The 17944-nt window shown below is 38.3% G+C and overlaps 1 pseudogene; it reads right to left on the reverse strand.

The window, feature by feature from the left end:
• Positions 1-2697: 2697 nt before the first annotated feature.
• LOC107661228 (ras-GEF domain-containing family member 1B-A-like) overlaps positions 2698-17944 on the reverse strand; it is a 69323-nt pseudogene continuing 54076 nt past the window's right edge.

Consider the following 17944-nt stretch of genomic DNA (forward strand, 5'->3'; position numbering starts at 1 on the left):
CTCTCTTTATATATATATATATATATATATATAATATACTCAGTTATTCATATATTTGTTGTTTTCTGTTGAAATGTTATGAATTAATCAAAATGTTGTTAAATGATAAATGTCACGTTTTAAATCATTAATCATTCAATATTTTTGTACATGACCCGTTACATTTTTTGTTTTCACTCTCTCTCACTCTCTTTCATAACTGTTTCATATTACTGAAAAAAAGCAAGTACTGCTCACTGCAGAGCCAAATGACCTCCAGCTCCCCCCCTCTGGCTCTCCAGCGCCCCCTCTCTGTACATGACCCGTTACATTTTTTGTTTTCACTCTCTCTCACTCTCTTTCATAACTGTTTCATATTACTGAAAAAAAGCAAGTACTGCTCACTGCAGAGCCAAATGACCTCCAGCTCCCCCTCTCTGGATGTCCAGCTCCACCTCTGTGTGAACTAATGGGTGGAGTTATGTTTAGCGATAGGGTAAGGGGTAGGGTTAGGGAGTGGTTGGGTGTCTAGCTCCACCCATTACATCCAGCGAGGGGGAGCTAGAGCTCCAGCTCCTCCCATTTGGCTCTGCAGCGAGCACCCTCTCAAAAAAAGCCTGTTATAGGCTGTTTAGCAGCATGTTCCGTTGTGCCAACTCACCCGCACAGCATAAATGCATATCACAATCAGAAACGTTCTAAAAATGAAGCAATTCTATAAAAATTTGCTGAAGTAAAAAGTGTACAAACTAGTCATGAAACTGATTAGAACAGACTAGACTCTATCCCATCATTGCATTGATACCTAAATCCTATCGTCTGAGCCTGAGCTATAGAACGTTATAAGTACATTCATGTATCCACACACACACACACACACACACACACAGAGAGAGAGAGAGAGAGAGAGAGAGAGAGAGAGAGAGAGAGAGTTCACAGTGCTATTAAAGCAATCCCAGAGACAGCTGAATTGATTTAACTGCATTTACGTGAATCAGTGCCAGTGACTTACATCAGAGCGGCTGAAGCTTCTTGCAACTGAAGTGACTAATATATCATTCAAAGCTGGCTGCCATTAATATGAACTTTGCATCACATTCAGCAAATATTACAGTGACAGCTCTACAGAACCACAGCAGTGTAGGACGCTGAAATTATAAACTAAATAAAAAAATAAACATTAAATAATACACACACATACACACACATACATATATATATAGTGGCCATGGTCATTTAACCAACTTTTGGTGCTTATGGCAGTGTGGGCAGGTGCCAGGTGGAAAATGAAATCAGCATCTTCAAAAAGCTGGTCAGCAGAAGGAAGCATGAAGTGCTCCAAACTTTCTTGGTAAACGGGTGCAGTGACGTTGGTTTTCAAAAAACACAATGGACCAACACCAGCAGATGACATTGCCACCAGATTCTGACTGGTTTTCGGACCATAGTTTTTTTAAATAGTAGATGGAGACAGAGGCCCATTTCTGTTCTCCCGTATAAGCGTTTGAAGGTGGACCATCCTCAAAAGTGTACAATACATCATGAATTTTAAATGTTTTTAAACATTATCACTACAATTATTATAATTTATATGAATCTATTGTGTATACTACAGAAATCTGCATAAGTACAATATAAATTGATTACAGATCACTGGTTTTCTTCATTGTAACATCGTTTAAATCAGCCACCAACAGAAAACGGCTTGTTCTGCCATTTTTGCAGTGCCCTCCTCTTCTCAGTATACACATCATCACTTGGTGCTATCATCCTTCTGCTATATGAAGAAAACTCACAGCTCTACCTTTTATTCCAGCCTGATGATCCTACATGGACTGCTTGAATCTCAGGCTGGAAGCTCAACATAAGCAAACAATTCATTACAACATCACTGTTGAGCTGAACTCGACAATAACACCACCCAGGTCAGCCAGGATCTTTGGAGGACTGTTTGGAGAGCTGAACTTCACAGACTATACAGTACAACGCAAAGCCTACCATGAAGATTTATGATCTACCTCATCAGACCCTACCTTTCACTGATTGTTTATATATATTCATTGCTTATAACAGAGGATTGAAAGTTAAATTGATCAGGGGTGACAATAAAGACTTTTACATTGTTGCATTTTTTAAATTCCAAATAAATAACTTTATATTCATCAAAAAAACGTGAAAAAGAAAAAGTGTAAAAGTTTACACAAAATTAAGCAGCACCGTTTTCAACATTGATATTAATAATAATAATAATAATAAAGTTTCATGAGCACAAAACCAGAAAATTCAGCTTTGTCATCACAGGAATAAATTGATTACATTTTAAAATATATTAATATATAAATATATTACAATAGAAAATAGTTGTTTTAAGTTGTAATAAAATTATTACTTTGTTAGTTATTATTAAACAATATTATTACATTATTATTATTATTAAAACAAAATATTAGTTTTATTTTTTTATCAAATAAATGCAGCCTTGGTAAACATAACAGACTTCTTTCAAAATCATTTTTAAAAATATCACAGACCCCAAACTATTGAATGATATCACTAAGAGTTAAAAAAAATTATCCTTCAGTACATATACTACACCTAAAACTAATACCCTCAGAATATTATTCACTTAGCAAATCTTTTTAATATGAAAATTCAGCATATTCAAAATGACTGTTTCCTAACAAGAGTTACGACACACACAGACACAAACACGCTTCATTTCATAGGCATTCTTTAATTCCTCTTTTTTACTCGTTCACTCCATACTGCTACTCACGAGGTTCTACAATCTGCCCGGACAATCAAAATACATACCAATATACAGAGTGGAGAAAAAGACATGATATTTACATAGAAAAAAAGAATGTATGCATTTGTGGAAAGTTTCCAATAAGGAAAAAAAGGGTAGACTGACATACATTAACTTCATATTATGCACTAGTACCTTCAAATATTAGTTTTTTCCGCATACAAACTTTTATAAACATTATAAAATATTAGATCTATATTAGAATATTAGATCTGATTACTATAAAACATGTACCTAGTACAAAATAACAGAATATAATAAAGCCTGTAAATATCTTTAAAATATTTGAAAACAATGCAGACAAAAACAGGACAACTACAGATATTTTTGAGGCCAATAAATAAAATCAAAAGAAAATATTAATAAAATAACAGTAATAAAATCTAATAGATCCTATACAAATGGACTCAAATCTCAACTACCACAGGTATGACAAGTCTTCATGTAATCAACTCCTCCCTGATAGCCTAGTCCGTATGATGTATTGTTCCCCTTCACCACCAGAGGGTGACATAACACCATTAACCACTGGCTGTGGCCAAGACTGTACACAACAGCACTTGGGAGAATTGTCTGACACACAGTGAGCTGTCCTTCTATATACATCACCTTCATTGTGTAAGAAACAGCATTACAACTGTAACACTGACAAACGAACACTGTTTTTCCATCAACATTCAACATACGTCTACAGCAAAGCCTTGACAACAAGAAAAAGGGATGGGGGAGCTTAATGCTGCAGAGTTACCACAAAAGAGCTTACAAGAAAAAAATTGACATCTTTATTCATAGTAGCATCCAGTGCATTCTACAACCCTCAGCGGGCTTATCACGCACACATCAGTGGTCACTCACAGAGGTTAAAGCAATGCATTACTCACATCTCGTATGGATAAAAAAACTGACAAACACAATATCAAAATATAGTGACAACATAAATCTATACTTAAATTAATGCTTCATGTACAATAAAGATACATAGTACTGGAACCCAGTACACATAATGCTGGTTTATAATCTTTTTGTTTTTCTCCTTTTCCCCAACCTGTTCCAATTGAGTTTGCCAACCAGCAGCAAACTCTTGAAGTCAACAGAGAAGAACGACAGCACAGATTGGTTTGTAGTCAAGAGACACAACCAACACATTTTTCCTGCTCAAATCATGTTTTAAAGAGGGGGAAAAGGAGCACAAAAGTCTGCACAAAGAGATGAAAAGCCTGAAATATCCAGTATGAAAGACAGAAAGAGAAGGGCCTTGTAAAAAGATGCTGCTCTTTCCAACACAAAAATGCACCATTCATCAAAATACGGATTGTCATCTCCCTTGAAAAACAGGGATACTTCTCACTTTTGGAGGGGGCAAAAGGGGGACACAGCCTGCTTGTCAGGGTTCACTTGGTTTTGAGCTCCTCACGGGATTATGTCCTGTTCAGCAAAGATGACCTGCAGAAATGAAGCAAAAGAATCGTTTAATAACTAGAACAGTCAAATAAAATGATTCAAAATGATCTACCTCATAAATGGAGGAGCAAATATACAGAGCATTTGATGTTCTGTACTTAAAATCGCATTATGAGGTCGAAAAAAAAAAATTTCTGGACACGCTGTATAGTGTCTGCCCTGTGTGATGATCCAAGTCCAGTGCCCTAGACCTGATAAATCAAGTATAAACTGGTTTCAGACTAGCAATAACGGATATTATTCTTCAGCTGGCTTGTCTTTTCCTGGAAGCTCTGCCCTGTTTTCTGGAGGGCTACTATCTTCACGTGGAAACACTGAGAGTCATACAAGCTCTGAGAGGGCTGGAGCACGAACTGCTGATACAGACAGAATCTGGTGCTGTGACAGATCCTGTCGCATTGGAGCAAAAAAACTAAACAAAACCGCAGTCCACCGTTTGCCTCTGCAATCTCTCTCTCTCTAGCTATCCCTCTTGAGCTGTAAAGCCATCAGAAAACGTGACTAAGCAAGAGCCAAGAGGTCTCACCCTTTCCAAGCACATATGTGTGTGTATCTATCACTGCGTGATCTTTGGCAAGCATGAATGGAAGATGTTTTGTCGGTTGTTTATATTTTAAACAATTGATTGAAACAAATGTGAGATCAAAAACAGACAATGTACTCCTTTATAAAAAGTGTAATAAATACTGTAAAACATGAAGGCTACACAATATAATTCTCAAAAGACCATTTCAATAATTTGGATTGCATGTAGTCTTCCTAGTGAGACAAAGGCAAACTATGTGCAAAAAATATATAAAAAATGTAATACAAATAACGTGCTTAATTCAATGTTTGTACAGTTTTTGACTATTGAATTAGCATGAACGTTTGTTATTAGCGAATAAGAAATTTTAAAAATTGTAATACAAATAAGTTGCTTATAGATCATATATTACTATGGCTTGTGAGCATATTGTACTCTTAACAAGTAATATTTAACAATTAGAAGAATAGCATTACTAGAAGAAGGTACATTCATTATAGAATGGCTTTTTAAGATTTTATGAATTATTCTTTTTCTTGGCCTGGACAACACAATTTAAATCCCCTGATATTTCTCTGACAGTGGGGAACCCTTGTTAATTAAATCTTTTCATTAGCTATTCATTTGGCAAACGGGCAAAAGTTGCTCTTCAGACAGGTCAAGAACAATCTCAGCATCTGAACGCAGAAGATAGCTGTCAATCAACAGCCCTGAAGAATCATATCATACACACCTGAGAGATTTCCATCTGTCTTTCTCCATGTTGTTCTCTGGTCCTTCACTCTCATATGATGCCAGATACAAAGCTGTTGAGAGATCATTGAGATGAGACGAGTGTGTCAGCAACAGAAAACAAAGCCACCCGTTTTCATTCTTGAGGAATGATCTGAACTTGTGTCACTTGGTCATTTAGCATGACGGCATTTTACGCCTGAGACAATCGTGACAACGCAATTGTCTTTGTGGCTGGTATCTTGTGTCATTAGAACAGGTTGATGACACGAGTTGACAGTAAACAAGTAAGATACAATGCAGAAATGATGTTTAATCAGCAAAACCACTGTCTGCCCTCAATGTTTGGAATTCTGAGGTTTATAATTGATGATCGCCACTGCAAAAACTGTACTTAACCTTGACTGCAATTAATCGTAAGCTAGCATTAAAAAACATCACAAAACATCTGTACCATCTTCACTGAAGACTGGTGCGGTCAGGAGATACTGCAGAATCTTGCGGTCTCTATCAAAAGGACACTCCACCTTCTTCCATGTCATGAACTCCATCACTTGTTTGGCCAGCTCCCAGAATTTCTGCAGCACAGTCAAGATTCATTTTGTTAGAAATCATCGCCTGTGTTTCATTTCTAACTACTGTCACGCTGAATTGATGCCCTTGAAACTTCATTTCAACAGATGTATATGTCAATGAACTAAATCTGGATGCTTCTGTTGCTATGTGACGGTGCTTTCTCAACCATCCATTGTTATTCAGTAGCTGTGACGGCAGTTGTTTCTATGCATCATGTTAGCTTGCATGTACTGGCCAAGCCAAGAACCAGGAATTACCTCAAAATTGACTTGTCCGTTCAGGAGCCTGTTGGCACATCCTTCGTTGAGGAAGTAAATGTCTTTAATCAAGAGACTGAAGAAAGGGATAACAATCTGGAAGGCAAAAAGGGAACAAGATTATATAACAGCTATAACTGGCCAAAAACCAAGAAAAAAAAACATGCAACCAAATCAAGCAGCCTCACTGGAATCCATCTAAGGGTTATCATCACTGTAATTAGGGAACTGCTTTTATAACAGCTTCTAAAAGCCTACAGGGCACAGCACAACTGGATCTACCACTTTGGAGGGCATTAACAATGATTCATGACACAAGGAAGCAGTGGTGTGTACATGACGCCGAATTCCCAACTCTATTGTAGCAAATTTAGCTTCAACGTGATAAACAAAGGTGTCTTTCAAAATAGTGTCACTTCTGTATTTAAAAAAAACAAAACAAAACAAACAAAAAAAACAATCCACCTCCCATTCGAGCTATGAGGTAGCCATGCACATCAGATGTGGAAAACAGTGATTCAAGACTAAATTCAAGGCACACCAAGCAAAAAAATTTCAAGTAAAAAATAAAATAAAATTTTAAAATGTAAAAAAAAAATTTGCTATTAACAATTCTAAAATTAGACAATTTAAATAAATACCTTTTATTTTACCATATTAATATATTAAATCATTCCATGCAATCAACATCCTCAAATTATTTTTCATTTACATTTATTTTATATATACATTTCAAGACAAAACAAGTCTTTTTAAGCCTGAGCATCACTCCAAAACTGAGAAAGAAAGAAATAAGCCAAAACAAAATCACAACAAAACAAAACTACAGGCATTAGAGTACAGTCCCATGTGACTAGTTAACCTCAAGTTCAAATCAAGCTTAAAATAAGTGCAATACCCAGTGGTGAACAAAACAAAAGGTCAAAAATACGAGCAGTCAAACCAGTTGATGAGTTAAAGACATTAAGAGAGCAGTAATGCATTCCTGATTTAATTTGTTTACAGTGGAAATTCCTACCCTTGAACATGCACTTATTTTGTCCCTTATATCTTTAAAGTAACAACACATTCCAAAGCCTAAACATATCTGATTTTAGGGAAAAACAAGTGACATGGGCCACTGTGATGCAAAAAAAACACGTCCCCCCCACGGAAAAGCTGAGCATTCCAGTGTTGCTCTGGAACATTCTGTCTCACCACACAAACCCACACAGCGTAGATCTCCTCCCTAACCAGTCAAAGATGCAAAACAATCCTTACGAAGCTTAACAAAAACAAACAATATACAAAAAAATGTATAAGAATACTCAAAATAGGCGTGCATTTTAACGAAGACATGAACAATATTGAGCTTCCTTTTGGCAGACTCAAATACCGGATGAACACTTAAGAGTATCAGAACATTTAGTTAACTGGCCGACTGCCAATGTTTTTATGACGAGAATGGAGCACATTTTGAAGAGGAAACAGAATGTCCCATCTGACGCCTTGCCTTCAGCAAATCATCCTCAAACGGCCCACTGTCCTCTACCCTTGTTATTACATAACTCTCGGCCAAAGAGGCCAGACACTACCTCAATTTAGTGTAAATACAATGCTTCTGGATTGGGATCTGCACTTTCAAGCCAATCACTGGCATCTTTTACGTAATGTGTCTCATTGTATCATTGTCCTCATTACGTTTGTTGCTAATATCAATAAAACATATCACAACACATTTCAAACACCATTTTTGTAAGTACGTGCTGCCTGAATCCAAACAGTGTTATGAAACAAACGTTCCTACAATTTACGTGAGAAAACTTCAGGAAGGAGAAACGAAGCGCATTACCTTCTCTCTGCTACTATGAGCAGTGATGGATCTCTGAGTGGCTCCACGCAGCGCTGTTCTGTAGTTGTAGAAATTGCTAGAGGGATCCATCTGGTGCTGAGAATAAAGACAAAAGCAGGTTTATGCACCAACCTCGGGACTTGGCCTGAAAAATGTACAAACTGAAGTTTCTAATGAGCTCTAAGCCCATTCAACATGATTAAGTCTCAGTTAGAACTTTAACCAACCGGAGTCACTCTAATTACTTTCTTTCATGGGAACCAAGTAAGATGATCCAAGTCATGCGCTTTCAGTCTTCATTAACATTTTTGCCGGCAGGTGAGACGCTTCAGTTATCTTAAGCCAGCTTTAAAGCAGCAGTTTTCTTAGATTATGGTTCAAAGGTTTGTGGTCAGTACGATTTTTTAATTTTTTAAAAGAAGTCTCTTAAGCCCCGTTCACACCATGAACGATAACTATAAAGATAACGATAAAGATATAGTTCTAAAACTCGTTCTCAATATTAAAGAATAGCAGAGTCTTAAAATAGAAATAGAAAAAAAAATTGAAAACCATTTTAGGTGAACAAGTTATAAACTTTATTAGGGACCTATAGGTGAATATCTGCAGCTTTAGCATTAAAGATTTAGATTCTACAGGGAAGGCATGGCATCCTTTTATCCTACAATTCTCCATTGTCTTTGAACAAAACAAGAGGAAGGCAGAGTGAGAGAAAAGAAAGAGTGTTGCGTGTTTTACAGAGGCTGAACCTCCCTGAAGACGAGATATACAGTGCCTATTTACACATCAAAATGCTGCAAGACAAACGGCGAGACTGAACCGTGTGTAGGTGTGTGTGTCGTGTACATAAGTCATATATCAAGTTCAAGGCCTTTTTCTGTCTAAAGATAAAGCAAGACACAAAACCCTCTTTAGACAGTAAACACAGTATGCAGATTCAAAATGAAAGCCTTAAAGATCTCAGCCCCTTTCAAATTTGGCTTAAAAAGCTTTGTAAACATTTGCACACCCACTCAAAGGGAGAATTGCATGTTGTGCTTCAGAAAAATAATGACACAAAAGCAACAATTCTCGCCCACTTGAGACTAAAATTGGCAAGATATGGCGTCCATATTGTCAGGGGTTTGAGCATCATGCATGCATGAGTCACGGGGGACAAGAGCCAGGGTCGGACACTTAATATGATTAGTGCCATGTCAGCACTGCATTCACCATGATTTCTTCCCACTCACGTTGTCCCCTACATGTTTCCCTCACTTCAGTGAGTCACACCCACCCTCTGCTGTAAAAAGACAATTATCAATCCCAACATGATGAAATACATACCTCCAGTATATCAAATTTGGCGGTTTTGACTTTGCCCCAGGTCTTCTTGAGCCGTGACACTGGGCTCATATTCATCCCAGCTGAAAGACACACATAGAAAGAGACACAGGTCAGCACACTGCAGCACACTGTTTCCTGTCAGAGGTGCATTTTCTCTATGGCAAATAGAGCAGTGTAAGCCCATGAGCCCACATGAACAATGACATTAGCAGGAGCACCATTTCCCTCCGACAATAGGTGAGGCTTATAGTGCCGAGGGTCACGGTGGGCTTGTGCAGTCAGCACTAACGACCAGATGAGGTCAGAGTGTTGACTGGAAATCACTAGGGGTGGGTCAACCACTTCTGTACTGATGACAGCATCATTTCTTACTAGGTCTTAATTAGATGTTAATCTACTTGTTTCTGAAGCTTTAAAATAAATGCAAAATCAAAATTCACCTCAACTACTTTCCTAACACATTCTTCGACATTGTTTAGCAACTCAGTCTGGCTCCAATTTAGTATATATAAAACATCTCTTGTGACAAACAATTCCAGAAGTTTTTTTTTTTACACAAATACACAGTTTGGGGTTGGTAAGCTTTTGTAGGTCTCTCATGCTCACAAAGGCTGCATTTACTTAAAGTATTTAAAATAACAGTTTTCTATTTGAATATATTTTAAAATGTATTAGTAATATTATTGTGCTTAAAAACATTACTTATTATTATCGATGATGAAAACAGTTTTGCTTCTTAATATTTTTCGTGGAAACCATGATAGATTTTTTTAGGATTCTTTGATGAACAGATGAAAAGAACAGCATTTATTTGAAATAGAAATCTTTAAATGTCTTTGACTTTTGATCAAGTTAATGTGTCCTTGCGGAACAGAAAAAATGTACTGACCCAAACAATTTAATAGCAGCATGTGTTAAATTACAGAAGTAAAATATATTTACGGAGACAAAGGAATTAATTGATGGAACAAGGGAAACATTGATATCTGTAGTTCATACATGCACATTCAACTGAATATGCTGTGATCTGTATCTAAAATTCAGTCATTTCAGATTTTTCTTCCCCAGTTTTAAGCCTGAACAATAGCAGCAACACTATCTATTCATCTACAAAAGAGCCATCTGAGGCTTTAGTACCATTAGCAATCTGTCTATACTAACAGGTGTCAGGCCCAGAGCTCCTTCGGCACTCTAACATGATACTAGAGCAAATGATCTTTCAGTCCTAGCCATACGCTGACGCTCCATTCACGTCACACAATGTATGCTGCCTCCAAAACACACAAGCAGGAGTGATCAACCTTTCCCATGACTTGTTTGTTCTCTTTCAGTGACTTTAATATCAGCCTTCCATCTCCAGGGAGAGAGGCTTGTGTAAGAGCCCCGGCCTGTGGGCTCGTCTCCAGGGAATGACCAGGGAAAGGACAGCTGGTTCCACTCCCTCCCTCCCACAATCCCCCTCTCAATGAGTCTGACCCTCACTCAGTCTATTGGATTGGTCAGCACCGACCATCTGCCTGAGGGATGCCGCTCCCTCGTTCCAGCTCTCGCTCACACAGGCTGAACAGCTGCCTCTTCTCCTGGCTCTCTCCACTCCTGTTCCCCTACCCATAATGCCTCAGGCACAGGCCTGGGCGTGTGCTCAGAGAACTGAGTGAATGATTAATGTAGCTAATCATTATTTTATTATATTATCGCTGGTAAAGTGTACTAAATATTATCAAAAGGCTAACACAAACAACAAAATTGTTTGGAATATATTTTAGCTAAAGATTATCTGTAGATTATTGAACAATGGACCGGATACAGATGAATCAAAATTAAGGCAAAAATTCATTATCTAAACCTTGACGAATAGCTAAAGAAGACTCTCCGCAGAGCTAAACAAACACACAAATAAAGTGATAAATTGTTTTGAAGAGTCTGTAAGAGGTTTGACATTGTTGTGTGTGTTAAGTGTACAAGAGCAGAGATTAGAAAAGCAAACCAAATCCTGCCAAAACAGCTAACTGTATTATCCAAACTGATTTGTGGGGAACAAAAGAGCTTTCTGTAGCTGTAAGAACTGGAGCAAAGTGTAGCAAGGGACGGCAAAACACTCACTAATGATGGCCATGAGCGAGTTGAAGTTGCCAATGTTGAAGCATTCTCGTGCCACGTCAATGAAGAACTCGATGACTCGAGCCCGATGTTTCTTCTTTACAGGCTGCATGAGAAAACCAAGCAATATTTATGAACACCAAAAAAAAGTTATATTCATAGCTTCTGATTTAAAAGCTCATTAAATACTTAATAGTTTAGAAACTTTCATGATACAAAATCTAATGTTATCTACACAACCATTCAAAAGTTGGGGTCGGTAAGATTTTTTAACATGTTTTTGTAAGTCTCTGATGCTCACCAAGACTGCAATTATTGGATCAAAAATAGAATAAAAAGAGTACAATTGTGACATATTTTAATATTTTTTAAATGTAATTTATTCCTGTCATGACAAAGCTGAATTTTCTTCAGTGTCACATGATCCATTTAATATGCCCATTTGCTCTTCAAGACACATTTCTTATTATCTATGCTGAAAACAGTTGTGCTGCTTAATATTCTCGTGGAAACTGTGGTACAGTTTTTTCAGGGTTCTTTGATGAATAGAAAGAACAGCAGGACCTCGTGAACTTACTGACTCTTTTGAAAGGTAGTGTATATTTTCTACAAGCCTTATATTTAAAATCACATTAGAATCACTAATTGTGCAACACAACCTGCAGAAATGCGAGTTGCGGGATGAGACAAAGCAATAAAAGCAGATTATTACCATGCAAATCTCTGTCGCCACCAGGTAGCTGAGCCTGTTGAACCACTCGACATAAGCCTCCAGGTTACTTGCTTTTTTGTGATCACCAAAGCATCTCTGCAAGAATCCAAATTTCAAAAGGTCAATATCATCATTCTAATTACAATGAGGCTTGAGTTTGGTCAAGAGCTTCATTTAGGATATTCTGCCATAATGTTTTCCAGTTCACTTTTCAAATTGTCTTTATTAGGGATGCACATTTTAAGCAGCACCATATTGGTTAGCTGCCAATATCAGCATTTTTTATTTATCGGTACCAAACTAGCATAGATTTATAATATCTGCTATTTTAATTTACCTGTATCAGCCAGAATTTTGGGTGCATCTATTTTTCATCCTAAATTCTGAGCTCTAAAACGTTTGGCATGAATTTAAACAGTTCATCATCTGTGAAATATTGCTCTTTAAGTGATCTCACAGAACTTTGCATGCTGGGATCTGTGATTCCTACATTCCCATCCCAAGAACAAAGGCCTCTGAGATGACTGATGATCTCCAACAATGCACATTCAATCAGAGAGCTCACTGGGCCCTGTGCTATTATCTGTTTAGGGAATGTGTACAGACACTCTGTCTGAAAGCTTGGGTCACTCTAACCCTTCATTCCTCACATTCCTACGGTCTGACTGTGCCGTCCATCACACAATGCCCAATCCACCCTACTCTACCTTTGACGGACAACATCAGAGAGCCATGGTGATGCACAAGGACCCTCTGGAGAGACGGCGACCAGAACAAAAGAGAAAATCGCACACGGGCTGTTGCCTAGCAGCCAGACAGCAACAGGCATTACAAGGCAGGGCTGAGCAAACTTTTGGCAGGTTATTGTGAGAAACCAGTTGCTAGGCTTTGGCCACAACAGGACACTGTGTGGAACGTGACGAGGGAAGCTTGGACGATGATAGATTAGACGAGGAATGTGCTGTGAATGCTGTGTGAAATAGGTGACACCGCATTGAACCCAAGGGTTAACGTAAACATTGTGAGTATTGATTTGTCAGAGTCGGATATTTGTTGTAGTGAGAGCAAGACATCATATTTGAATTATGTATATTTTAAGTTGACCTTGCTGACCATAAACAGGAAGGGACTGTTACCTTGTCGTTATCAAGAAGGTCTTTCTGAACAAACGCCTGAACAAACTCCTCTGGTCCGATGTAGCTCAGTCTTTCCTGAAAAATAAAGATGATGATATCAACTTAACCTTTGCAGTTAAGTCCAAATGGTCACCTTGAAAACAACTGCACAGATTATTGATTTAGTAAACAAATCAATCCAAACCCACAGTGAGCTGAGGAATGTAAGGTCATGTAAACCGAGGAAGTTCCACTCACCAGTTCAATGTGTGTGAGTTGCTGTGCCAGGATGAAGGGGTCGCTGCAGATGGTCAGAATGTCTCTCTGGATGGACTGAGGTTTGGTCTTCAGCACTGTTAGTCTGTCGGTCACAGAGGAGTTAATCTTGGCCAGAGCCTCCTCGTACTGACTCAGTGTGGTGAGCTTACGGATCAGTGTTTGTGTCATCTGTTGCACGGCCTTACGATAGAGCTGAAGAGAGACAGAGAGACAGAAGACGTGGATTTACAACCATGCTTTTAAGGTAATCATTCGTTTGAAAAGACTGACAACAAAATGTGTCCCACACTGATAAAAAAGCTGAGGGAATGCACAAAGTATTTGCCCTGCAAACATTTAATGGATTTCCAGGCGTATAATGGCGGAAAAAAGCCCTTTCCTCTTGATTGGTCAGCTATGACGGTGGTTCAGCTCGTTCCAAGATAGGGTCTTGAGTATATTACATAAACAGTTAATGCAGGATTACGAAACGGCAGCACTTCATTCATGTCCTTCAAAGGTTCACAAGAGTCCTGCATTCCTCCCATTCCCCCTCGTAACACAAGATGGGGTTGAGTTATCTAATAATAAGAGCCTGACACAGTTCTGTACTTCTGTTGAATAAGAACAGGATGACGGTCATGCCTTTTTGCTCAACATCAGTCAGACAAGTATCTACATCCTCTGTCTGCTTGACAATCATTGGGCTACAAGTAGTAGACCTCAAAAACACGCCGTGAATTTAAACCGGACTACTTGAGGGAAGCCTTACTTAAACAGGAGAAGAAAAAAAATAGGTATTTTACTAAATGTACTGTTTTTAAAACATCTTTCGTTTCTGTCAGGCTTCTGTACCCATTTCTGACGCATAGAAAATAAAAAGTGGCCCATTAATCTGTTGTGCAGGAGGTCAGTGGCACATAAATCCATCTGGCTCAGAACAACCTGCACTCTAGCACATTGTGCAGATGCAAGAATATTGATGATTTGACGAGAGAGAGAGAGTACAGGAGGAGACGAGTCCTTGCAGCACTTTAAAAGATCACAGAGAGAATCTTAATATTCCCTCTCCAAGGTCCACCATATGCTGACACACACACACACACACACAAACACACACACACACACACACACACACACACACACACACACACACACACACACACACACAGGAAATAAAGATTATTTTTTAGCAGGAGTTCTTGGCGATAACTGCTTGACATTTTGAGCAGCAGATCAGACAACTCACTTGTTGTGGAAAAATAAAAAAGCTGCCTGTGTGCTGCCTCCACATTTTTAACCCTGGCACGAGTGTGGAACAGCCATCCACATGGCACAACCTCACAGTACAGATCACTCTGGCATTGACACACCACACCCAGGTCAAGGGTGAATGCTCTCCCTTACTTTCAATAAACAGGATTTGTGCAAAAGGTGTCCAAATGTGCACCAAACAGCTGTGCCTGCAAATGCACAACTGCGCCCTGCCTTTCCTATACAAAAGACCACATGCATATTGACAATCTAATCTGACCAGAAGCCTGAGGACCAAACTGTAGTCTGGAGACAGATGTTACGGCATCTATTCTCAGCTCCTGTGCTGAAAGCAAGAGATCTGTGACGCAACTGCCATTAAAAAGACAGAAAACAGCAGGTCAACAAACTGCTGGCAAAGTAGTCAGGACCATTGAGGTCCAGGAGTGGTCAAAACATAAAAGGCCTAACTGGAATCCACTTCATAGTGGTCTTGTTATGATGGGCTGCTAGCACTGGACATTACATTTGAAAATACACCACATTTGACTCAGATGGGCTCATGTCTAGCTATAAATACACATATTGTCTATTGTGTGTCTCTGATTGCTGTGAATCCCCCATCAATGCAGAGTCAGTGTTCCACAGTAACAGACACTCTCATTAACAAAATTCACATACGAGTACATGCCATTCGTATGGCGGGAGAAAAACAGCGACTGAATTACATAATACAGTCAAGATATTGATGGTATGAACGAATGCATTCTACACACTATGAGACGCTCTTTTCATGCACTGATACACATCTACCAGACAGTCATAACTCAAAACACAGATTTCATTTGTCTCGCCTACATCCGTAAAGATCATAAAGATACTTTGACTTTTGAATAAAGAAAACATTAAGTGGTCACACTGTTAAAAATACAATTTGATCATCATTATGGCTAACATATAAAACGGTATACAATAAAGGAAAAAAAAAACACTTAAAAAAAAAAAAAAAAGATTTAAAGGCACTAAAAATGTCATGCATCATCATCAAATAATAATAATAAAAAAAAAAAACATTTTGAATACATGATTGTAGACATAAGAATTTTCTAAAAAAAAAAAATAAAATTATATTAAAAAGGTAAAAAAATTAAATATGTTTTGGGTCACATACATTTTACAACCTGAACTAACCTTGCCTTGTCACTAAAAGGTCAAATTATCTGATATTTGATGAGACTTATTGACCTTGACACACAGTGTAAGATTACGCTAAACTACTTAAGGTTTTCTTTAAGAATTTCACCCTTTAATGAGGCTTTTTTTATGCATTATATTCAGACAATTGTATAATCCTGACACTGACTTTACACAAAAATTTATTTTAATTCAGAAATTAAAAACTTGCTCAACATAAGAGGTATATTCAGGTTATTGTATGCATGAATAACATTTTAATTCATTTTCAAATAAAGAGGTCAACTATGTCATTGATCCTTAGTTCTCCATGTTGTTGTTTTTTTGACTGTACATGCAGTCTTATTACCTTATCGCCCCTTTCACTAGATTGAGGAGGCGGTACAACAAGCACACATTTCCTCTATGAGCTTAGCAAGGCCGCAGGAGGTCATCGATCTCCTGGGTCAGGATAAAGCAGATCAATAGTCACACATGTGTTTACTACACAAGTCACCAGAGGATGAATGCTTGTCTTTTCGAGTTAGTGAACCTCATTCGTTTGGATCTGATGGGGTGGCGTCTTTCATCTTAAACTGCCTATTCTAACTAGCGCCCTGCTGTTAGTCATTACACTAATGCTCGCCAACCATGCGAGATGACCAGAGCTAGATTCAGCAAATCTCTTTTTTATTTCACTGTACATTTACAAAATCAAGAGTTCACGACAGGATGACTGTTCAGCTGTGGATGATAGAGAAAAAAGCCCACAGGGACGTTTGAGGACAACACTTGATGAGAGCTGCCAACTTTATCCAAATTCAAAACGAAGCTCTTGCTGATAGACGTCAAAAGGATGTGATCACAACGGAAGGATGATAACTAGATGTAAAAAATAAAATCTAATCAAATAATCACATAACAAAACCAGTGTGGCTTTGGTTTTTGTGCCCGGGAAGTTTTGAAAGCACTTGGCATGAATGATGATCTCAAATGTGGTGAAAAATCCCTTTGATGGAAAAAAATGCTAAGCCAGTAGCACGGTAACAAACGAGTCAGCGCTAATGGAACTATTTAAATGCAGCCTGTGGAAAAGCACCAGTGAAGACAAAAGCGGCTAAACAAAAGAGCCTTCTTCTCACTCCTCTTGTCAGAGTGCTTTAGGACTAAAGAAATCTCAGCCCCCATTGCTCAGGTGTTGACACTCTTCTCACCCAACGTGTTACATCCTACGTCTTAACCAGTTGAATGCTAAAGAAGCCATGCTAAGACTTATGCAAAGATGTTTTATTCTGTCTATGCTAATAGTGGTACTAAAGGCATAAGCTAATGTCTTTGCACCTTCCAGGTGACTATTATTTTGAAAACGGCATTGCCCTTTAGCTGACATTACCTCAAGAATAAAAAACTCATTGTTTCCACTGAAATTATCTTCCAACACTTGGAAATGGCAGACTTACTTCATCTCCAGAACTCAGACGATGTGTTAGTTCCTTCAGGCTCTTCATTATCCTCTCATCCCTGAAGTCATAGGGAAACGTCTCCGTCCACTCAGTCAGCAACTGCAGGATCTTGGGAGCAATTTTCCTGACTCTTGCCTAAAGATAAAGTAAACAACATTGTAATTGCAAATTATTGTCCTTGGTTCTTAAAATGACTTGTTAATGCTAGAGCAACCATGACGACTGAAGCCACCTTTTATGTCAATCAGTGTAAAGACACTCTTGTACCTTGTCAGCCTGAGGATCAGTGAGTCTCTGCTGGTCCACACACAAATGGCACACTTTGGACATGAGCTCGTATGGGTGAATAAAGAGACGGGAACTGAGCAGGAA

This window comes from Sinocyclocheilus anshuiensis, unplaced genomic scaffold (assembly GCF_001515605.1).
Source record: "Sinocyclocheilus anshuiensis isolate Anshui unplaced genomic scaffold, SAMN03320099.WGS_v1.1 scaffold1365, whole genome shotgun sequence".
Taxonomy (NCBI): domain Eukaryota; kingdom Metazoa; phylum Chordata; class Actinopteri; order Cypriniformes; family Cyprinidae; genus Sinocyclocheilus; species Sinocyclocheilus anshuiensis.